This window comes from Symphodus melops, assembly GCF_947650265.1.
Source record: "Symphodus melops genome assembly, chromosome: 16".
Lineage (NCBI taxonomy): Eukaryota > Metazoa > Chordata > Actinopteri > Labriformes > Labridae > Symphodus > Symphodus melops.
Window position 1 is genome coordinate 21,861,227 of NC_136706.1, and position 25,203 is coordinate 21,886,429.

At 40.1% G+C, this 25,203-nt stretch overlaps 2 protein-coding genes across 3 annotated transcripts in view; one reads left to right on the plus strand and one right to left on the minus strand.

The window, feature by feature from the left end:
* The window catches only part of sowahb (sosondowah ankyrin repeat domain family member B), a 236,346-nt gene that overhangs the window by 141,034 nt on the left and 70,109 nt on the right, over window positions 1-25,203 (minus strand). The gene's annotated exons all lie outside the window — the stretch shown is intronic.
* The window catches only part of onecut2 (one cut homeobox 2), a 33,896-nt gene that overhangs the window by 6,784 nt on the left and 1,909 nt on the right, over window positions 1-25,203 (plus strand).

A 25,203-nucleotide genomic window follows, 5' to 3' on the forward strand; every position in this document is an offset into this window, starting at 1 on the left:
TTGATTGCTCAAAATAGCAACAGCTCAAACAAACAAATCACTGTGGCACGTATGGTGTATTGATATGGTATTTAAATCTGTTTAGACCGGGACATATTGGTGTTTTATAAACATTTGTGGGGACTCAGGACACAGAGCTTGAAATCAGGACCAATGGTCACTTCGATGTAACCACGTGCCTGTCAGGAAAACACAACCACAGATATCCGACACAGTCCTCTGCATCTCGTCAAATGTTTTTTTGTCCAGCTTGTCAGCACAAATGTGGGTCTGCTGCGATGCTCCGAGCAGACGCCTGATAGTCGATTTAGTTCATTTATTAACCGTCAGGCTGTACTTTTTATCTCTGAAGAGGGAGCTCGTTTGATCGCTCCCTTTTTACTCCGCAGTGACTTCAAAATGTCTGTAGATACAAAGGGAGCTTCAATTCCTCCATCAACAACGCTGCAAGCAACCAATAGAGCTGAGGTCAAAGGTCATAGCTGCAACACTGAGACAATAGATGGAGCAAATATCCCCCTGACCCTGAGACGAGCAGAAAGGAGAGACAGGAGCCGCATGCAGGGGGGGGGAGGGAGAAATGTACACTGTAGTGAAACGACAGAGCCGTTTCTGCTTCTTCCCTTTTCCTCAATAAGATGTTCATGTTTGTGTTTGAAGAGGAGTGAATGTTTGAAGCCAATCTTTAAATTACATTTAGGAATAAGAATTTCATGTTAGTATGACTGCAATATTCAGGACATGGATAGCGTCCAAATCCTGCTGCTAAAATGCTAACAAGTCAAGATGAGAGGAGGTATTAGGAACCAAACGGCAGACTTCAGACACGACTGAATATTTCCAAATTGTTCAGTGTGAGTACTGCAGGACAGAAGAATCTGAGAATTCCCCTGAATGCTTGTGTTTGTTTTGTTTAGGGGGGAAAAAAGACAGCAAGATGAAGGCAAACAAATCAAGATTTTATCTGTCGAAAGAAAACTGAAATGTTGAGATGATTTAGTGAAACCTGTTTTTATTTCTCCCTGTCTCATTCTCACTCTGTACGTTTCAAAGTCGACTTATTGTGCGAGTAACTTTGAAATGTCGCTAAACAAATACTGAGATACTGCAGTTGGTGGTCGGTATACTCTTGCATGCACACTCAGTCAGAGCCTGACTGGCCTGGGCGTTTGTCAGACATGTCGAACAGAACAAAAAAAGTCGATCATAGAATGAGTCACGTTGTTGTCTCCCTTCAAATATCACCACGTGTGGCTATATGTAAGCTACAGGGAGAGTGTGCATCGCATGTGCACCAACAGTAAACACACAGGGCTGTAGCATCAACACACAGTCAGTTCAGCTCAACCAGGAAAAGGTCGAGTAGTAACTCGCTGAAAGTGGACATCGTGCCACCTGCGGTATTCTACAATAAATCATTTCTTACTGATGCTGTATACAAGGACAGGTCGAGCTGTAGCCGTAGCTCGACTTAGCTGTGCATGCTAACGTACTGGTTGTCATGTTAGTGGTCTGGAGAGGTGATTGGTTTGAGACTGATGCAGCACACTGCAGGTCTTTAAACACTGACATAAACCTGCGTACAGCTTCTAAACTAAAGATGTTTTTTGGAGCGGCACATTCAGCTTTCACATTTCACATTTAACCACAAGAAAAGTCTCCTCTTCCAGGTCCACGTTGGTGCACATACAGCACACATTTTTATAATGATGTGGTTCTAAATTCTGAATAATCAGTGAAGTCTTCTTTTAAATTAAATTAAATTAAAACAACAACAACCTGAAACTTCAGCCTGCTCACTCATGAAACAGTAAAAATCAAATTTCACACTGATCTCAGTCTGAAGGTCTTTCTGGTGATTTTCCTCCATGTCTCCTTTTCTTCTCTCTCTCCCTCATTTTGAATCTTTCTTTCTTTCTCTCTCCTCCCTGGACCTGCCCCCCCCCCCCCCCTCTCTGTCTCTCTCTTTTGGGGGGAGGTATTATGTGATTGTCCAGGGAATTGAACACAAGAGCAGAGGCAGCAGCGGCCCGATGAATTATTGATGGGAATCTCGGCGTGACCCGCCTCGGTCTGCTCACTTCACTTCTTCTTCACCTCGCAGCCGGGTTAACCAGGCAAAATGGAGGGAGGTAGAGGTAGAGAGAGAGAGGGAGAGGTGGAGTCCATTGTTTGGTTGGTGGACGATGCCCGGCCGTGGACTCAGAGTAAATAATAAAAGAAAGGACTTTAATGCTTAAGTCCCTTTGAACAGAAAAGCTAATGGAAAAGCTGCAAAATACAAAAAACATAGATTTGATTTGTAGCCTTTTGCAAAAGATGGAATAGTGTGTTGACCAACATACACAGTCTCATCTATCTCTACAACATGCTGATCTCAGCGGGCCTGTGGGTCAGAACATCCACACTTCAAAAAAACGTTTTATAAATAACTCTGAGCTTAAATAATTATTTAAGAATAAATCCTCTCCCCTGGACCGTGTGGTGCTGATAGAGACGTTATAAACCAGGAAGCTAATATGTTTATTGCTGCAGTCCAAAGTGGCCTTTCATTTAGGTGTTAACAGCAGCTGCAAGGCTTTTGTAGCCTGCCTCAAGTGGACACGCGAGGAACTGCAGTTTTGTGAATTTGCGTGGGTTTCATATTCCAACACTGGAAATTGTTTCTTGTTTGAATTGAATAAAAAGAAGAAAAAAAGACATTTTACTTTATGGAGCTGGTTCCCTCTGTTGCTGTTTTTCGACGGATTTTTTAGTTGCTGTAGAATAAAATGAAAACTTCCTGCAGCTGCTTCGCACGTATAAAGCTGGTGAGAGGAAATATACAATTTGTCTTTTTGTCGTTACGATGACCTGAGACGGTTAACTGACGTGTTTTTCAATCGTTTTTGGACAATAATTGAGCTTAATGGCCCAAAGTAATAACAGGTTTTGGGATGTACCAACAATCATTGTCGCTGGGATCAGTTTATTACTGGTTTCTTTGGTCATGTCATTGTTTTTGTTGATGACAAGAAATATATATATATATATATATTGAGTCCCCAGACGTGTGCGGCGTGACGTCTTCTCGATAGCCGAGCAGAATGAGACCACTTAGAGTCAAACTGAGCAGAAAATCTGAATGACTGAACCTAAATATTTTCCATTTTACGCATCCTGCTGCAAGCAGACGCAGTGCATTATTTATGAGACGGCTCTGCTTTATGACACAGATTACCAGCAGTAGCAGTATGTGTATGTGTGTGTGTGTGTGTGTGTGTGTGTGTGTGTGTTTGGGCTTCCACTTCCAGACTGTGGGAATAGAGTTTGTGTGTGTTTTCAGGGTTTCTTTTTCTGACCCTCTGCATATTCACAGGCTGCTATTGATCTGTATTAATGGATTTTTGGCTGCTGAGATGCCTCTGATGTTTGTTTGTGTGAGAAGATTTGATCAAATCCGGTATCATTGAGCTGTCACGTCGACGGCAGTTAAAAAAAGAAACACAGACATGGAAACATCTGTTGACAGATGTTGGGAATTATTACTTCATAAAGATGGGTATGAAGACTTCAGTTGTGTCCAGTCTTTATTTAACGTGGTCAAAAAATCACAATCAGGTTATTTTTAGGAAACCACTCGTCCTGATTATTCAACACAAACATTGTCATCCTTCCTTTAGCTCAAACTACACCTGGCCCAGCCTGGCTACCAGAGAGGCTGCATTCACATGGAAAGACTTAATGAAGAAGATCACGTCAACATCATTTTTCCAGATTCTGTTTTAACATTTTTACTTCTGAGGAAACGTGAGCACTTTCAGACTTTGCTTGTTTCCTGACATGATTTAGTTTTGACTTCCTGTTGTCACGTTTTCATGAACAAGCTGCTTAGGAAGAAAATAAAGAATATAATAAAATATTGATTGAAATGAAAATATTAATTATTGCTCCTGTCACTCCTGAAGTGACGTCACTGGTGTCTGCCATTGTTTGGGCCGAAGAGGGAAAGAAGCAAGAAAGAAGCTCACCAAATGTCTTTTTTAAAGTCATACTTTTTGCAGATTTGTTGCCTTCATTGGATTGGACAGTTAAAGGGGGGGTGACATGCAACAAAGGCTGCTGCGACGAGTGCTACACCCTCCATACATGTGGCGTTCAGTCTGGTTTGAGGTCCGCTCCTTCAGGCCATAGAGGATTTTAAAAGTCGTGACGTTATAGTGCTGTTCAACATCTATTGTTCTGTCTGCAAGGTGACGAGCAAAATCCACCTGAGGTATGGGGATAATCTCAACACTGGCATCATGATGCAGAAATCCCACTGATGACACCAGTCGTTAATGCAAAGACGCACTAAGTGTTGTCATCACCTGCTCGATAATGTTTGGAGATCTCTATAGGTATTCTACAGAGCGCCGCTTTCTTTATCCAATCTGTGAACTCCAAACATCAGCCGGGTGTGTTTCCACTCTACAACCTTCACTGTAGCCCCCAATAAGAAAATCAGAGGAATAGTGTAGTGATTTTTTGTTAAGGCTGTCCACACTAATTATGGCGCCCCCGGTGTTTCTGGAGCGGTAGAAGTGTTTGCAGGAGCACGCTGAGCCGCTCGGGTTCAGAGGAGAAAATGGTCCTGTCGCCTCTTTATTACAGCGGTCAAATCAAAGGTGACACCTGGACGGTGAGCTCATCGAGACACGAGAATACGCACCAACACAATCGGGCCCCGAGCTGCACAACAACACGGCACAACGCAGCGAGCACATTTGATTCTTCTCAGAGACGTGTGTGTTCATGGTGATACTTCACCACAACGACATTACCATAAACCTGACTCTCACAAATGAAGGACTACGCTTCCCATCAGTCCTGTTGCTATCGGTACTTTCTCCTCCTCCGAGATAAACATGCCAGAAGTGATTTTTCAGTCCTTTTTCTCCTTTAAGACCCCAAACAATCTGTGAGTGTAAAAGCTGCCTTACGTCAACCTGAAGGGAACAGAAGAGCAGAGGTTCGACCCTCAGCTCCTGCTGTTACGCGTCACCTGAGCCTGAGTGGCTCCCTCTGCTTCGTCAGCAGCGTATGAACCTCATTCAGTGTGTGAACGTGTCGGTGGAAAAGCACCCTGAGTAGTCAGAAGACTAGCAAAGAGAAAAACAAGCTAACATTACCAAGTCCGATGCAATGGTCACAATTTAGCTCATTAGAATAGAACTACACTTTACGCCTGTTTCACTAATGTTCACGAAGGACTACAACTCCCAACATGTCGTCACACACAAATGTGTGTGTGTGGTGTTATTGGGAAGACACAACATGAACATCACTTCTCAAGCAGCTTCACATTTACCATGATCTTATTTATTTTTTAAAAAAACAAAAAAAATCATGTGTATCACTGACGATAAGAATAACGAAGGACAATCCTCAGGGCGACTCGCCGAATCCAGCAAAGTTTATACGACTTCTACATCTAGCACTGGGCTAACATTGGAAAGTGTTTTTGTTTTTGTGAGAACTTGTTTTAAACTTTGATAGTCAAAACTGCTGCACAACATACACAAGTTTAGAAGCAAACATTTTAAACCTGAATGAGTCAAATCTACATTTGCTGGCTTTGGAGGATCACCAGGACACCTTCACTGTTTCTTATTTCGAGTGTTTGCTTTTTTTTTTTTTTTTACAATCAATTTACCAGAAGTGCAGAAAGTAGCTCAACCCTTCTGATTAAATGAAGATGCATGTCAAAGGCGCACGGTGTATTCACACTTCAGCGTGATCCGATTTGTTCAGCGATACGCTTTGCATTTGCTCCAAAGTCGTTTTGATCAATATTTGAGAGTCGTAGCTCCTTCAGGTCAAAGCGTACCTGGAACACAGGAAGTCTGAGCAGAGCTGAGGAGGATTATTTGTTTACGATATGTCTCAAACATTACACTGTGATAATTCACTGATGTTCATGTGAGATAGATAGAGCACCTTTAAATAGACTGGGCCCACTGTGAACTCCAAATCCCATTAATTCTTCTCTGTCACTGCTGGTTGGTTTTCTCTGCTTTTATGTCTTCTTCCTTTTGAATCCTCTCTCTGCTTCTATCTCCTCTCTCTCGTTTCCTGCCTCTCACTGCCCCTCCCACCTCCCTCCCTCCCCCGGGTTCATTAGTATTGGTGTCACAGTGCGGCTGAAATAACTCTGTCCGGAGGCGTAATGAACGGCGACAGGCGGGACGAACCTGTCAGGCAGCGAGCGAGGGTTTATGGTCAAAGACAAACAGTGTTAGAAAAAGAGGAATAAAAACAGAAGGTCTGGTTTGACCTTGTTTCTGAACAACGTCCTGCAAAACAAACAAACACAAACACTTCTTTATCCACCAACATCCCGACTTATGTTCCTATGATCATCACTATCATAGAGAAACATGTTCAATAAAGAGCTTATTTTAAATACAGTGGCTTTACAAAAATGTAAATATTACAAAAATATCCTTTATAAAAATATACAAATCAATAAAAGGTAAAAAATATGCACAATAATAATTAATAACTAATATTGGTAAGTAAATGCTTTTTGATCAATTGTTTGAAAATGTCAAATAATAATTTTGAGATAAGATAATCGTTTCTTTATCTCGCAAATTACCGTGTCACAGCAGCAAAGCAGGATAACAGAAGAAAAATCACACAGTGCAAAAATGAAATTAGATACAAATATAAAAATTTAAGAAATAATAATTAAATACAGGCAGCAACTTCAGGATGAAATCACACTGAAATAATTGAATCAAATAAAATACAAAAAATGGAACATATTCTCGTAATAATAATAACTGTATTTATATTTTATATTTATTTATATAGAACTGTTTACAAAGTGCTTTACTCATAAATACAAATACATCAACATTTTAGAGAGGAACAGAGGTAAACAAATTATCAGGGAAGGATTTTATTTTGAAGTACATTTTTTTAAAAAGAGAAATATTTATTTAAATATAACTTACAGAATATTATTTAATAAAATGTGATAAAAATAGAAGTAATGTTAAATAATGTAGAATGATGACCTTTATTTTGAAATTCATTTTTAAAAGGGATTTTTTTTGTAACTGTTACAGAAGTCAGATGTTTTTTTTCTTTCACTACATCAGTAACTTCAGTGTAGCACTTTTTATGACATTTATACAAGAATAAAAATAAAGTTCTTTACATGCGACAAATCCATTCAAACAGAAAATTTAAAAAAAACACTAAAACAGACAATTCACGATGAAATATGATTATATGTTAAAATAAATCAAATTAATCAAAATTGAATACGAAAAAAACAGATAAAACTGAAGCTTAGATATTAAAAGAGATCAATAAAGCAACACAGGTGAAAGTTACAGTGCAGAGTTATAAAAATAAAAGTCTTTAGTCTAAAGTTTAATGAGTCTTCAACCTGCACGCTTGAATAATGGCAGCAACGTCACAAAGAATAAGGAAGATAACACAGAACATTAAAGTGGCTTTAATACTGCAAGCAGGCGACTCGGGTTCAAATCTGACCTGTGACCTTCCTGCATATCAGTCCCCTCTCTGTGCTGTCCTATCTGTCCCATAGAGGCACAAAACCCCCCAAAATAAGTCAAAATCAACATGGAAATAAAATTCCATCACTTAATAAAAATAAACTTCAGTGTGCATGGATGTGAAATCAATGAGTTCCATGTAAAAATAAATCCATCAGTGTGAAGCCAAGTTCAGCAGAGAAGTTAAAGCTGGTTAAATGTGTCAGTGAAGTAACAAAGAAGAAAAGAAGAAGAAATGATGAACGCAGTCTCCTCTTTTTATCTGCTGTGTAAAACGTCTGTTAGCTGGTTCAGCTGGCAGCTCTGTATGTAAATGAGCTGATGTGTATCGGTCACGGATCAATACTGTGATGTGCACACACACACACACACACACACACACACACACACACACACACAAGGAAGTGGACGCACTTTCTGTTTGTTGTGCTTCCTGCTGCTGTCTCTGCTAACGTTGTTTTCTCTTAGTTTGGTTTCTTTCTCTGTGTGTGTATGTGTGTGTGTGTGTGTGTGTGTGTGTGTGTGTGTGTGTTGTGTGTGTGTGTGTGTGTGTGTGTGTGTGTGTGTGTGTGTGTGTGTGTGTGTGTTTGTGTGTGTGTGTGTATTTGTGAAGCAGCAGTTTTGGGCCCGGCCGTGCGTGCGGATGGATGATGTGGATCGATGGCTGTAATCCCGAGCAGATTAAAAGAGCATTAATACTGGCAACGATAACGTAAACGGTGCGGACCCAGATCTCCATTGATCTGCAGGAACCTGATCCAGACCAGTTCCTGGAAGAGAGGGGGGGGGGGGGGGGGGGGGGGAGAAGGAGGGGGGAGGAGCAAAGAGTGTAGACATAAAGGGAGAGAGAAAGAGAGAGACGCCGTAATGCTGAAATTTAACAAAATGAAAGGCTGCCAAGTTTTTATTTGTGTGGATGTCCGGTCAATTTTGATCGTCAATATTTTCAATTGGCGTAATAAATCCCTCGACTTACTGACAAAAATGAGGGATTTATTACCCTTTTTGTTGAGCTGGCAGAGCCTACATGTACCAGGATGCATTGCTGCTGTAAGTCTTCAGGTTTAAAGATGTGTCCTTGGTGTTAACGTCCAAAAGCTAAAACTGCTAATCCAGGATGATGGGATCTGTAGTTCTTTTGGATCACTGAATGTGAACAGCACATGAAAATGATTTATTGGTGATGGAGGTACATCTCAGTCCCATGCAGCAATAATTTCAGGGGATGCTGAAGACGATCCCAGCGCTCATCGGGTATAAGGGGGTGCACACTGGATTGGTTGCCAGACAAAGACAGACAACAAGCCACACCCACATTCTCTCCTAGGGGCCATTTAGGAGTCACCAATTAACCTAAGGAGCAGGTCTACGGACTGTGGAAGAGTACCCGGAGAGAACCCACACATGCACAAGGAGAACATGCAAACCCCACACAAAGTGACTCCTGACAGACGGGGACTCGAACCAGCAACCTCCTCACTGTGAGGAAACAGCGCTAACCGCTGATTAGTAAGGGTTGAATGAACGCCAGCATCCATGATGTAAATGTATCTGGAGTAATGTTGAAGTCCAGACACACAGGTCTGCTCTCCCCTGTGCGTTGAACTGCGTCCTTATCCAGATCAATTGATTTCATTTCTGGATTATTTACCAGAAATCAACTTTTGCGATATCCTCAGCCGTGAAGTTGCAGGATGTTTTAATCAGTGACGGAGGGTTCATCTGTTTCTGTTCTGTCTGTCTATCGTCTTCAGTTCCAGTTTTTTGAGCTCAAAGGGCCACCGTACCGTACCGATCAGGTTGTTGACGTGAGAGACTGCGAGCGTTGTGACCTGCAGTTACACCTGTTCTTTTTTTTTTTCTGTCCTCTCCTTTTTTTAGGTTGACACGAGTTTCTTTATCTCACCTGCACAGTTTGTATTTCTTGTGTTGACCTTTCGTCTTATCTCTGGTACTGTCTGTGCTGATGAAGCCCAAACCAAACAAAAAGCTCAGTTTGAGGGTCAAATGTTGTTGTTTTTTCTCCCTCATGAAGATTTTCTCGTATAATCATTAAAAGCAGACAGTTGGATGATGTGTATCAGACGGATTGATTCGAAGGGAATCCTCTTTTATTTGATTTCGCCACATAACGAAGCTGAATCTGTCTGTTATTGGATTATGTGTCATATTGGATGGATGCAATCCAATTGTAGATATTACGGCGTTCAAAGTGGACAGGTTGAGTCTGACAAAGCAGGCTGAAACCTTTCAGAGAAAAACGAAAGTGGGAAAAAAAATAAACACGGGGGTTTGAAGCTGAGATAAATGAGATTAAAAACAAACAAAAAAAAGTAAGAGAATAAAACTTTATGGTCAAAAAAGGTGAAATGGATCAAAAAATGGTGATATATCCAAACGTACTCTGGTCATGACTTTTTATCTCTGAGCTGCTTTTCATCTCTCGCAGCAGGAAATCTGATCAACTGGTATGGATTGCCGCTGATCGTTAGGAGACAAACACGGCGGTGAGCGGTTTGCCAGGATGTCCGTTTATAGCTGCTCGACCTCCTTTTGATCAATCACAGATTACAATACAACGTATTGATCAGAGAATATTATCTGTCCGCCCGTGTTTGCTCTCCGCCGGAGCTGCGAGACTGAGCAGCTTTTGTCTGCCAAAAAAACAAAACTGATAACAGAGGCTGGTTAACTCGTCACCTATTAGTGAGTCAGTGTGTGTGTTTGATTTCCACACAGAGCTTCCATCTTACTCAACCGTACTGACAACATTTAGTAGGTCAGAGGTTAGAACAAATATTCACTGAGCATATTTTACTACGCCACATAAAGCTTTGACTTTGACATAGAATTTATTTTGCCTTACATCCCCTTCCACTCTTATTTTGAAAGGTCGAAACTCCTTGATCAGCTCTTACCAAGCTGAATACATTGTCCATGTTCCTTGCTTGAAATGCAGCCTAAGTTTCTGAGTTCCTCCAAAGTTTTTTGCTCCTCTCGGACACTCAAAACACCTCCTCACAGATCACAATTTTTGGAGCTATTAGCTTCTGCAACCATTCGAATCAGTTGGTTGTGCAAAGGAACAAGTGTTAGTTTACACGGGCAGTAATGTTAGTCTGGACTCAGAGATCATTCAATCGCTGGATTTAGAGACCGTTATGTCATCAGGGACGAGCGACAGTCTTTCAACCCTCTTCTAAGATTTTTCCCAGAATGCACATTTTTAATTTCAAACACTCACAGCTGTACGTGCGTGTGGAGGATATGTTTGTCGTTTTTAGACTTTTCACTGAAGGAGTGCACCTAATGTGTCTCTCAATACATCTGAGGAAACACAGGTGATGCAGGTTTGATCTTCATGGTAACTAAAGGTTCATTTTGTAAGCTCCCTGTCGGTTTGGTGATGTCACAGCTTTCTTTATTCACAGTGATTCAGTAAAACATGAGTCAGGCAAACCTTAAACACAAGGTGTCTTGTTGCTTCTTTCAGTCAGTTGCAGGTTTACATGGTGGTGGGAGGTCATTTTAAATGATTGGTGTAAGAATTGTTTTTTTATTTCGTATTACAGAAAAGAGACAGACAGAGAGAGAGAGAGAGAGAGAGAGAGATAGAGAACAAGAGAGAGAGAGAGAGAGAGAGAGAACAAGAGAGAGAGAGAGAGAGAGAGAACAAGAGAGAGAGAGAGAGACAGAGAGAGAGAGAGAGAGAGAGAGGGATGACATCAAACTCCTCTGAGGCCATTTCCCCATCAGCTCGATGACATCACTGAGCCGAAATGATCCGTGATTGGTCAACCCTTTTCTCCTGGTAAACAACCGACGATACATTACAGTGTGTGTGTGTGTGTGTGTGTGTGTGTGTGTGTGTGTGTGTGTGTGTGTGTGTGTGTGTGTGTGATAGATAGGGAGAGAGAGAGACCTTTGCTCGGTGATGTCACCACGGGCCGTGTGGACATACAGATTACACACTGATAAACCTCTCTCTCTCATCACACACACACACACACACACACACACACTCTTCTCTCTCCTTCTTTGTCCGTCGTCCGTAAAATCAGTCATAAAAACATTCAAACCATTTATAGTTATTTGTCGTTAATACATCAAACATGCTTCGTTCTATACTCTGAAATTGTGTTGATCGTTAGCGTAACTATGGACACATCCCATAATAAACATAGGCCATAGTCTGGTCAGAATTTCAGGTTCTCACCATGCAGGTGTGTTTTAGATGTACAGGTTATTGATGGATTTGAAGATGGACACCTACATTACTGTGTGCCATGAAGAAGTTCTTAATGTTGCAGACGTGATTGGTTTGTTGGAATTTATTGATTAACTAATGTGCAGTTAGTTAATCACTGTCTTGGAAAAAATCTATTAGTCAGCCGAGGCCCTTACAGAAGAAGTCGAGTCATGACAGAATCTTAGTGAGGATATACCTGTGGACCGTTTCATTATGATGTGATTGATCAAGCCTGTATGTGAAGCTCGTTTCACACTATAGTGTTTGTAAATAACATTATTCTGATTTTAAGAAACCTGATTTTGCTTCTTCGAGGATCAGAAAGACAAACAGACACCTTTGGACAGCTGCAGACTCAGTCTCAACCTCAGCCCATGTGACGAATCAGCAAAACAAACATGGCGGCTTCAATTAGGACAATAACTTATCAGATTGCATGATGAAATAATTAAATTAGCTGGGTTATTTGAGTTTGTAATGAACAGGCGAGGAGACGCTGGTTTCAGCTCCTGTTGGAAATGTTTTCATCGTGTATACAGGGAATAAGCAGGTTTCCCTGAGTGCATGTACACGCCATATCCTGAATATGATCAAAACTAAAAACTGGGACTACTTCCTGTTTGGTGACACAAAGAGCGCTCCTATTGGTTATTCACAAGATGCATGTCAATGGCTTCTTGGTTTTATTGAGTGGCTTTGATTTCATACCTAAAAAAAAACAAGAAATCAATATAGAGGAGCAAAAATTATCTGCATGAAAATAAACACAAGTGCTGGATTAGTTCTCATCTGATGCCTTGCTCAGGTAGGAACACTTGACATATTCATTGTGCTTGTGTGTGTGTGTGTGTGTGTGTGTGTGTGTGTGTGTGTGTGAGTGTAAGAGAGAGAGAGAGGAGCAGATACACTGAGGAGAGTCTTCAGTCTGTTGTTTCATTTCCGGTTATCATCTCAAAACAAAGGGAGGAAAGCATAGTGGTGCATTAAGCGCGCGCACACACACACACACACACACACACACACACAGACAAATACTTTTAGTGGAGTGCTGATTGCTGCTATGTTGTACGTGCCTTTAAACGTCTGCGTGTGTTTGAGTGCTTCGATGTGATGAATCAGTGTTTTTGTGAGTGTCTTTAAAATCACTACATGCTTCCTGCTGTTGAAATTGGATGTTTGCTTTTTAGTTGACGCTGGTTTTGTATTTTGATAAAAACATTGTCTTGGGCAGTGTTACTGGAAAACAAGTTAGCTTAGCATCACTCATAAAACTCCCTGGTCGCCATACATGGCAACGTTGAGACTTGGGCCTGAAAGTCTAAATGTTGAATTGGGATTTTCTACAAGAAGGAATTGGATTAGTTCACTTTGCTTGTAGACAGGATGGGGATCTTGATATGTGTGGTAAGGCGCGTTTGTACAGTGTGCAATGGTGCACCAATCGCCAGCTGGGACGCAAGTCAGCGTTATGTCAGCGTCATCAGTTTGGATGCCTGCGTTAAGTGAGAAGCATTCGCATGGTGAGATAAGTTTTTGACACTGTCAGATATTTTTTTCTTTGGTTACAAGGCCGTGATATTGGTCATCTGAGATCCTCTGTCAGGGGGCCACGCCTCACTTGATCATCATTCAGTTGGGTCTGCCCAAAAGTGTACAGTCTTCACCTCGCATCATGCTTGTGAAAAATACTCAGGCAGAAACCAGAAGAACGCTTCGGAGCAGTGTTATCTGGAAACAGATCAGGATCTGTGAGGAGAGATTGCACTTCAGCCTCAAAAACTCAGAGGAGTTTTGTGCATCAGTGAAAAAACTTTATTTTAGTCATCTTTTAGGATGGTTAATGGTGAAAAGGCTTTTTGGGCTGCAATGGGATTTGGCTTCAAACTACTAAAAGGACCCAGATGTAAAGAAAGGACTTTCCTGTTTCCAGGCCATCATATGTTCTCATACTTGCCCAGGAGGTTTAAAATCTGAACAGAAACCTCACTTCAACTAAATATATTTACTTTAAACCTTTGTTATTTTATTTGAACGTTTACTTCTTTGCATTGGTCGACCACCATGACGCTGTCGATCATTTAATCCTTTTTTTTAAAGGGTCTGCGCTGCAGCTTTGGACTCGGCTTTTGTAAATAGTAAAGTTCAAAGCCGGAGGCAGAAATAACCCACTAGCTGTTGTGTATTTTGGGGTGAAAAGTCACCTCTGACATCACATTGACATCACACACATTAAGAATGTCACAGCTTATTTATGGTCTCATCAAAACATCGCTCAGCCCGAACGGCTCATGGCGGAGTGTCGAAGTGTCCAAATGTGGCGCCACACGCAAGCAGTGAAGTGTATGTTGAAGGGCGACTTTACTACTTACCCTGCACTTACATGCCCTCTGTGTAATGGATACCAAGGCTTAAGTGGTAATGGTGCAATAAAAAAAAAGATACAGAGAGAGAGAGAGAGAAGGAAGAGGAGAGACGTGGAGAGAAGAGAGACAGAAAGGTAGGAGGGGCAGGAAGATGGAGGAGAGGCAGGAGACACAACAGAGACGAGGAGACAGGAAGGAAGAAAAGAGTTAGGGAGGAAGACAATGGAGAAGGAAAGTTCAAGGCAAAATGGAGAAGATGGGAAGAAAATGAGGGAGATGCAAAAGATAGACGGCAGGTGAGACAAAAGCGGAACAAAAGAGGAGCTGAAAGAAGAAAAATGATTCAGGACTGAATGAGAGAAAAAGAAAGATGGAGGTAGTAGTGATGGAAGACAAAGGGAAAAGCAAGGCAGCAATAAAATGTCTCACAAAGAAAGTCCAGAGTCTGAGAGCGACATGACGAATAGTAAATAGAGAAAGAGCTCTTCAGATGATTGCAGCCTTTTGTGCTATAAATCTTCTTTTTTTTTTTCTCACAGAATGAAGCCTGTCTGTCTCGGTCTGTGGAGTCCTGACAGAAATAAACGGCTTTATATTCAGCTTTATTGATCCCTAAACTCTCTGCTCTCTCCTTTCTTTTAATCTCTCACTGTGTTGTGTTGTGTCTGTACCTCTCTATATCTTCCATTTCATCTAAGTCTCCCTCTTTTACCTCGGCCTGTGCCTGGTCAGAGGTCTTTATAGTGCCTGTGAAAAGGCTAAAACAGAAAATACTCAATATGCCAAGAAGGAAGCTCCCTTCTTAGCGCAGAATGCAAAGTTGAAAATAGCATGAAGCCATTTAAGGCCTCAGGATCAATACTTTAAAGATCTGTTTACAAGTATCAGTGTGTGACCTGGTGACAGTCCATGAATACTGTTTTGCATTATTTTATGTTCAAGATCTTGTAGTTGTTTAGTTTTGCATGAATGCAAAACATCTGCGGTGGAAGTTGATCGCAAACTTCTTTCACTCAATATTGAAATGTATCTTTAATTTTATACAAACAGAGCCTCTGTGCTTTTAGCTTGCAAAGCAAATATACAATAGGAATACATAGGCTATGAATGCTAATGTTTATTTGGGCATTTCGATGCTAACGTAACTTTAAACAGGGGGCTTGTCCAGCAAGCATACAGTAGGAATTTCAATATAGGCTAATGTCTATGTTAACTTATAAATGTTTGCAGCAGAAACACATCAGGAATGTTAACTGGGGGAGCACAAAAAACAGGAGTTAGTAATATAATAAATATAGGCCTATAACTTAATCAGCAAAATGTTGTCTTGTTATGGGTGCTCTAATTTATCGAGAGGATGACTAGCTGCCATTTTATAAATGCGTGTGTTATTGAATCCTAAAGTGTATTTTTTCTGATTATACCTATCAAAGATTGCACTTAAACGTACAGTGTGTAATATTTTGTGGCATTTAGCAGAGCAGACTTGGCAACAATGGAACATCATATTCTTCTGTGTGTTAATAGTATAATCACCTGAACAGTGTATAAAAGACAATCCTGCATGTTATTTGGGTTACTTGTGTTAAAAAATGATATTCTTAGATTATTTATGGGACTGGACTTCACACTCTAACTTTTACTTGACACATAAACCATTATCTTTTATTTCCATGTGTTCATGTTGGGGTTGGTCTTTATTTCTGTAAGTTGACAATACTTGAGTGAGGTCTGTTTTTTATCTTTTCTGCTGGTTGATGGTTGTCGACAGTCACAGTTCATCTTTCCCCACCTGCAAACACCATCTCTGATCAAACTGGGTTATCGTTGATACAATCACCCTTATTACTGGAATTACATTTGTTGTGTCTTTAAGTGTATGCCTTACAATTATTTGAGAAATGATTGTAAATGACAAACCTGCTATTTTCAGGTCAACATGGTTTTATTTAGATTTTCAGCACTTCAAATAATGTCCTCGCTTACTTTTGCACACATTACATTGTGAAAAAACAGAGTCCATCAGCAGCAGGACACAGGCGTGACAGAGTGGAGACTCAGGCTGTCATGGTGAAGTTGCGAGGCTGTGATCTATCTTTGTGGTCAGGACGAAAACAGTCTCTAATGACTCTGCAAAGCTCCTCTTTCTTCTCTCTCGCTCTGTCTGTAAAATGAAACCAGAGATTGCTGGCTCACTCACTTCCTCACTTTAAACTTTACATTTAATAACAGCCATGAATAGAATACAGTGCATAATGCTATATGAAGTAATGATTTACAAAAACACGGCCTAATATATTCTAATCTTTTCAATTAATTATGATCATTTTGTTTGTGTACAAACTACATCACAAAAAAAGTAGTGTTCTGTGAAATATGTAAACAGCTGTCCCTCTCTCTCTCTTAGACATTGCACCAGTTATATAAATTATTCAGTATTTTTAGATGTTCAAAGTTCTATCATCCAACCATTAGTATTAGATTTGAATGCAGCTGTCAACAGGAGTAAGCTCATTATGTGTACATTTGGATATAAATGATGGCATCGTCTGTGTATGTGTATAGATATAGGTATACATCAGGGTATCATCTGCATCTGTAGATATATTTATAGGTATACATCAGGGTATCATCTGCATCGGTAGATATATTTATAGGTTTACATCAGGGTATCATCTGCATAGGTAGATATATTTATATGTTTACATCAGGGTATCATCTGCATAGGTAGATATATTTATAGGTTTACATCAGGGTATCATCTGCATAGGTGATGGACTGGTTGCCCTTCAGGCATTTTTTCTTCTTTTTTTTGTTTTGAATGAATCACCACCTGTTGTAACAAACTTGCTTTTAAGTGAGGTGAGCCAGTTTGTTACATCACTCTCATGCTTTCAATATCTGAAATACTATCCATCTTCTCAGTTTCCATCTCTCCCCACTCACCTCTTGTTTTCTCTCTTTCTCGAATTCATTTGAAAGGGCTGTTTCACTAAAACATCACCTTTATGTTTCTATTGACAGCCCTTGACTCTTGAAACCTCTGTATAATACATTGATTATATGTACTGTGAGCGTTTCCCGCTCTCAAGACCCAGCTCTTGACACAACCCCATTCAGGTGAATAGAAAAGGCTTAAAGGTGGAATGACGACTCTCAGCTTTCATATTGAAGACTTGATCTCTGGGTCAGCAGTTGGTGTCAATAGCTGTTTATTTTGTTGTTTGCTCCTGTGTGTTATTTGCTCTCATAGCTGCAGATTTCCATTAAAATTAAGTTGTGACATTTAAATTAGCAGGCTCTTGAATAAAGATTTTTTTTTTTTTTTACTTTTTGAAAGCCCTATTGTTGTGTGACTGAAAGACTGAGGCAAAAAGCCAACACCTTAATATCTTACCAAGGCTCACTAATTCAAACTTAGTAACTACAACTGATTTCACTACAGTTTGAGATGTTTGAAATGAAGTATAACTTATTCAGTTGAAAACTGTTCAAAAGCATAATGTGCGTATCCTGATCGCTGTTTGAAACAGTTCAGTCCTCTTGATCCAGGTCGAGCCAGGTGCCTGTGCTGGGTGTGGTTACGCATTGCTCTGGTCGAGGTGGTCTAAGGCTTGACATGTGTGACATCAGGCCGTGTGGTTTCAGGATGATTCTGACATTTTTAAGTTGCACAACTGATTTTGAAGTTGGGCTGAATTCCAGCTGCTCTTGACCCATTGGATGACTTTCTGGCACTTCTACACACTCGTACACTGTAAGAGCGGAGCCACAGGATGATGACTTCTGCCTTGATTTGCATAACAGAGATGGGAGAGAGAGATTAAAGACATGAAAAGGAGTCGCAGGTTGGACTTAAACCCGGGTCTGCCAACTTGGAGGACTATATCCTCTAAACATGGGTTGCTACAGCTCGGCCATCAATGCCCATACTCAATGTTGAAATTCCCAGCTCATCCCTTCTTATATGCGGATGACTTGACTGTAATATGACAGTAATGATTAGTTGGACAATTACTAAATGCTGAAATGAAAATGTTCATTTGTGATTGTTTGTAATAATAGATGTTGTTTGTGGAAAAATCACTGTTGTTGTTTTTGAATTGTGTAAAACTGAAATAAAAAAGTACAAGAGGTAGACGCTGTGACAGAGCAGCTGACTCACATGCAGAGAAAAACAGAAGGATCTCTGTGTTTACTGCTGATCTCGTTGCAGTTAAAGACGCATTTAGCAACACCCTGATGTCTATAAGAGAGAGAGAGAGAGCTGATGAAAGACAGAGGAACCCTGTGTTATTGATCCTATTGATTCACTCGTTACCTTTAAAGGAAAGCCACCCCTCCCCCTTACCTCGTGCTCACCCCTCCTCAAATCGGTAAACCCCTTTTGAATAATATAATTGCGTATTTGATCCTCACTGTAACCTGGACTAGAGGAAAAAAAGCCTGATTGAATCACTCAAGCGTGCTCTTTTCTCCATCGACAGCAGACTGTGTTTGTGTGTGTGGGCGGGTGGTTTTGATTGCTCCCTTTTTACACGTAAATGTCTGCAGTTTTCCTCGTCTTTTTTTTTAACCTCCGTCTGGGCTGAACTGCTGCCGAGCTGCTTTTCATCGAGCTACAGTAAGCAGAAAAAGCCAACAGGCAGAGACAGGAGGGACTGTGTACATTTGATATCCGTGTACACTGTTGGAAAAAAAAAAAGAAACATTTCATCGTCCCAAAAAAACATTTAATGTTCTTTTCAATTCAGATTTGCCTCATTATTCGACTGATCGTGATTTAAATCGGTAATTTAAAGTAAATTATTATTAAAACTCCAATATTCTGACGATCACTGCCTCTTCAAATTTGGACTCATTTAAATCCAAGCCCGTTTCATAGAGACATGAGTGCACTGAAGTCCCGCACACATCGGAAGGGAAAATGATTCAAGGCTCGTCCTTCAACTGTGCATTTTGTAAATGTTCCATCTCGTCTCTTTTGTCTGCAAGCAAACAACAGAAAACGCCTAAAACCTGTTGTGTCGTTATTTAAGGAAAAAAAAAAAGAACAAACTGTGCGGTGTGGAGTTAGAGTAAATAACAAACCTGTTCTTTTAGTAAATATTCAGGTTTTTGTCTTCTGTCATGTTGGGGCGTCATTTCTTTCAGAAGAGCAGAAGTGACACTGAGACAGACGGACAGTAAAGGTTTAAATATACCTGTCCATTCAAAAGGATGCTAAAATAAATCACTGTTCTTTTAGTTTGCTGCATGCAGGCATTCGAGCAGCGTTTTAAAGCAGCTCAACAATGTTTTCCCCTCTGCTTCATGTTTGGTCTCTTTGGAGGAAATTATAAATCTTGTGCAATTTGTTGAACACGAAGTGAATCAACTATAACAATTTGCCCATCATCATTATGCAGGAGCACTGATGAACATGAGAAAAAAAAAGCCTGAACTCACGAGGGGCAGTCTTGGTGCCAGGATTTTAAACTTTGATGACTTGTTGGATACCATGGCAACAGAAGTACAAGTCATCGGGTGATCTCTTGTTTTTAATCTCGGTCTAGATTGCATACACATCCATGTCTATGCCAGCCGCAGCTTTTGATGTAGAATTTGAGTGGAGAGCTGATGTTTTTTTTTTAAGCTTGTTTGCTTGACTATTGATCGTTCGAATAACAGTTTGTTCTGTTTGAAACATTGGTATTAAACATTTTGTACTGATACCACGTCAACAAATGTAAAAAGTCCTGGGAACCCTGATATCATGTAATTCTTTATTACTAATTACAAAACATGCCAACATGTTTGTGCAGCTGAAGCATTTCTCTCTCTCTCTCTCTCTCTCTCTCTCTCTCTCTCTCTCTCTCTCTCTCTCTCATACTCTTACGGTAACCTTGTAGTTCAAACTGTGGCTGAAGATCTGAAGACTTCTTAAAACTTCTGCACTTTTCAATTAATCATATAAATAACAGATTGTTAAAAAAAAACATTAAAAAGTTTTAAAGTGTAGAAAATGGGACAACCTTTGAGCAAACTGTCTGTGATGGTAAGTAGTGAAAAAAAAGCTGAAGCAGTTACTTGCCAGGAAAAATACAAAAAAAACATTTTCCTGCAAAATGTGTCTTAAAGTTTAGCAAAAAGCTTCTGCAATGGTCAATTAATATCTATTTTATAAAAGCACAGAGCTGGAGGAACATGATGATGCATGCACACATCAACACAATGCCCTCAGTGTGTGTGTGTGTGTGTGTGTCGGTTTGTGTGTGTGTGTGTGTGTGTGTGTGTGTGTGTGTTGGTTTGTTTGTGTGTGTGTGTGTGTGTGTGTGTGTGTGTGTGTGTGTGTGTGTGTGTGTGTGTGTGTGGATATGAAAAATGGACCGGAAACAGAGAGAGGATGAGGAGGAAGGCTGAAGGTAGCGTTTGAGAAGAAACCCTGCAGAGAGGAGAAGACTGCAAAATGCTCACCACTATGAAACACAGTCATTGTTTGAAAAAAAAAAAAAAAAGCAATGCTCAGTTTGTTCTGTTACACGCCGATTGATTGCTGAAACGTAGAACAATGCCATGCAGGAAAGCAGTGGATGTGTCTGTGTAGAGATTATATTGGAAGTAAAGTCCTGTGTACTCTTTCCTGTCAGGTGGAAGTAGCTCCGGTCTCTCAGAGCTTCGACAGCTTCATGATGATCCCTACAGGTCCAGTCAGAGCTCTGAGGACATGACAGGTGCTAAACCAAACACAAACACCTTCTACATCAGTCTTTACTCACCATAGTCTACTTCATATGAAAGCTCACTGCAATGCCTTTTAGAGCACGTTATGTGTGTAGAGATAAAACTGAAAATCACTTCAAATTATCATTCACACGTTATATTAAGGTCTTTGTTAGAATCTTTACTGAACGCTAAATACAAATATTTTCTAAGAAGCTTATGAAGAGAAATCACAGAATAACACGTATAGGCTCTTATAAGAAGCCTCATATAAGAAGCTTCTTAAAGGGTGCTGGTGGCCTAGTGGTTAGTGCGTGCGCCCTTTAATAGAGGCTCAGATCTGACCCTGGTTCCTGGTTCAATCTCCTCTCCGTCTCTGAGACATGTGGAGAATTAATTAAGAAACGTTTATAGATACAAATGAATAAGATGCTTATTAAAATCAATAAGACATAAAACATGAATTAACACTGAGATGAAAGACTTATGTCTGTTTATAAGCATCTTATCAGTAACTAATTACTAATTATCGTTTAATTAAGAAACGTGAGAAGCAGGATATATTTTTCACAATAATGGGTCAGATTTGCCATTTTTGATTTTGATGGTTTTGGGAGGAATCTCACGAACCACTCAATTAACTGTTAACTCTCGCTTATTACAAAGACCTCAATAAAACGTCTTTCAAAATAATCCACTGAGGGTCACTAAGCAGACAGATCCATGTTACACACACACACACACACACACACACTCTGAGACTACTGACATCCTCAACCAGCAGCTTTAAAAAGCAGTGCTTGATATTTATACACCAATCAAAAGTACACCAGTGCAAACGTAAACATCTGTGATCCACTCATATTTGTTCATTTTGTCATCATGTCTGTGTGTGTGTGTGTGTGTGTGTGTGTGTGTGTGTGTGTGTGCGGGTGTGCGTGTGTGTTAACGGTATCACCTCCTCCTCACTCATGCCAGCTCATGCTCTCATCATGTTCTTCATGCTCCTGTGTTTTATGATACCATTGCTTGTTCTTGTCTTTAAGTGAGTGTGTGTTTCTAATAGTTCCCACTGTTAGGATTGAACAGGTTGTTTGGTGTCACCTGGTGTTGGAGTTGAAGACAGGACTGCCCGTCTGTTGTTAGACCTGAAACGTCAGCTCACAGTGTCAGCCTGTGGATTTACACACAGACGCTTCAATACTCAAAAAGGTTCATGTTTTAGTTTTAGCAGCGTGAAGACGTAGCCGTAAACTCTAAGATCTGTTGTTAGGTCTTAATTCACTCCATCAATTAGTAAATTACTCTGATCAGACAAAAGACAGTACGACGCACATCTCTTATAATGTAGTTTATTCTGTGTATTTGTGTTTGTGTCCCCTCTGTTGACCTTCAAAACAAATCAGACACACAGTCAGCAGGGTGCCTCATGCACAGCCTTATATATGGATATGTCTTTCATTAACAGTCACAAGAATAAGAATAAGAATAATAGTAATAATACATTTTATTTATGGGGACCTTTCAAAAAACCCAAGGACAGCTTACAAGCAGGGTTAAAAACAAAAAATATATAAAATTACAAACTTAAAAAGGAGATGAAAACTAACGTGAAAAATAAACTACCTGTTTGTGAAATTAAAAGGTTCATACTAAAATATAAAAATGTCCCTTAAATACAATAGAGTACATAAAACAAGCACAGCTGTGTGTTTTGTTGCTTTTTTGGCTCAGAGAGAGAGAGAAAGAGAGAGAGAGAGAGAGAGGGAGAGAGAGAGAGAGAGAGAGAGGGAGAGAGAGAGGGAGAGAGAGAGAGAGAGGGAGAGAGAGAGAGAGACAGACAGAGAGGGAGAGAGAGAGAGAGAGAAAGAGACAGACAGAGAGGGAGAGAGAGAGAGGGAGAGAGAGAGAGGGAGAGAGAAAGAGACAGACAGAGAGGGAGAGAGAGAGAGAGAGAGGGAGAGAGAGAGGGAGAGAGAAAGAGACAGACAGAGAGGGAGAGAGAGAGAGAGAGAGAAAGAGACAGACAGAGAGAGAGAGAGAGAGGGCGGTGAAGACAAGGTGAACAGAAGACGCCTATAATGTATAATATAATATAATAATAATGTACCACCCGTTATCTTAAATGAAAACATGTTGAGTTATAGAATATAGTTTCAACAAAGTTATTTTGGCATCAAAGTGTCCGATCGATCAAACAGTCAGGATGAATGTCTTTTTGTCTTTTTGTCTTTTTAAAGACAATAAATGGATATCCATTTAATTCCTAATGACACGTTTTGTCCCGTCTGTTGAACAGAACTTTGAAATACAGTGGAGATAAGATTTCACAGAAATAATTATAGTAATAATGAAAAAATTGCAAGCAAATAGTTGTATAAATTTAAATGTCGACAGTTTAAAAACATTTTTAAGTTTAGGCTCTTACATGCAAACAAAACTATCTTCAGTGGATGATTATTATTACATTTAACTCTGTTTGTTTGTGTCTTTAATTTTTCCATTTATCGTCATTTTCTTTGTCGAGACTCCAAGAAAAGTCTCCCCCTGCTCCCCCTGTTTGTGTCGCACACTTAAACACACACACACACACACACACACACACACACACACGTTGTGTTTGTGGATCAGTGCTCTTCATATTGGGAGATCAAGAGTGCCACCTGTCTGTGACCGAGGGCACTGCAACCACAGCAGTCTGAGTCCTGACAGTTAGCAGGATTAACATGAATTCTTTATAACATTTCATTTAATTACGGGGAGAACAGAAGAAGAATAATCACCACATTTAAAGCGACACACACAACAGGGACACTTAGGTTTGAGTCATTCGCTCCTGAAACAGGACGCACAGCTCTGAAGGCTCCAGAGCTGCTCGGCCATCTATCATGAGACAAAGAGACTAACAACAAGCTGTGAGGAGGTGAAAGGGGGAGTGTGTGTGTGTGTGTGTGTGTGTGTGTGTGTGTGTGTGTGTCTCCCCTTACATAATAGTTTTGTGACTGGATTGAGTCGTTAACCTGATTCGTACTGATCAGCCGGGCGCTGACTCTGCATACTTAATTCAGAGAGGTAATCAAATCAAACGCACCCTGACTTCCTCCTCCTCCTTATTGACTGACTGAAACACAACAGCAGACACATTAGAGGCTGTGCTATTAATGTTTGAGTTGTTGATGTTATTAAAAGGAAAACATGATTCACACTGCTTTTTAAATCGACCTCACACGTCACAGGAAGTACACTGAAAATAAAACTCCTATCTTAGCACGTGTGTTTTAGTCTCATCACACTTTATATAAGCCACACTCATTACAGGTTCAGGTTAACATCCTTTAAGTTAAACTAAATAAATCCGCCTATGGGACAAGAAATATATCAAGGAAATATGACGATGCCAGCAACAGTTAAAGGTCGATAAAGTGGGCGTCAACATGAACAATCTTTGAGTCAGTAAACCAGGCCAGATGTTTATTTTGGCCTTTTCCTTATTTATTCTCTGAAAGTGGAAATAAAAACCAGCACCGATGTCATAAAGAAATGTTACTGTGGGAAATAGAAAGAGGCATCTCATTTGAAGACCAACTACCATTGATGCAACTCGAGCCCTCGTTTCTTCTTTAACTTTCTTGGATGAAGATATTTGTTCTGACTTGTAATTTGATCACGGCTTGGAGAAGAGTGTAATGAGAAATGTTTGACTTAAAAGTCATACAGAAACACGTGCTAACAGAGTTTTGTTCTGCGAATGGCCTGAATTAAAAAAAGAAAACAGTAGAAATAGAATGATGTTATCTATCTTTATGTTTTTATTTATTACTGGCCACTATTTTACCTGATTTTGTTTTTATTGGAGGCTTGACTGCAAACAGGGCTGGACACAAGAGAAGAGAAATGTGGACAGACATGAAGGTCTCACAGTGTTATTAATTCTAGCTCAGAATAATGGAGGTTCACTATCAGACTGTGAACCACTTTATCAGATGGATTTGTCATATTATTTATGTAGCTAGCACAAAGGTTTGGCTCTAGGCTGGAGGTGGAGTCCATGGATGGAGATACCAGCGGAGGAGAGTGTGTTTTTTTTTTTTTTTTTAACCAGAATCCCACTGTGACATCACAAGGAGAGCAAATTTGAAACAGAACATTTTTCTCTGTGTTGTAAGATTTATGCAGACCACAAACAAAAGGACTGGACGGGTTTATTTCACATTTTCTGGGTCTGTAGACACTCAGCTTACCACATATATGTTCAAAAACAAAGTATTTTTTTAATATGTCCCCTTTAAGTAAAATTGTAAAATAAATTAAAGATTTTATTCGTAAACAAATTAAACTA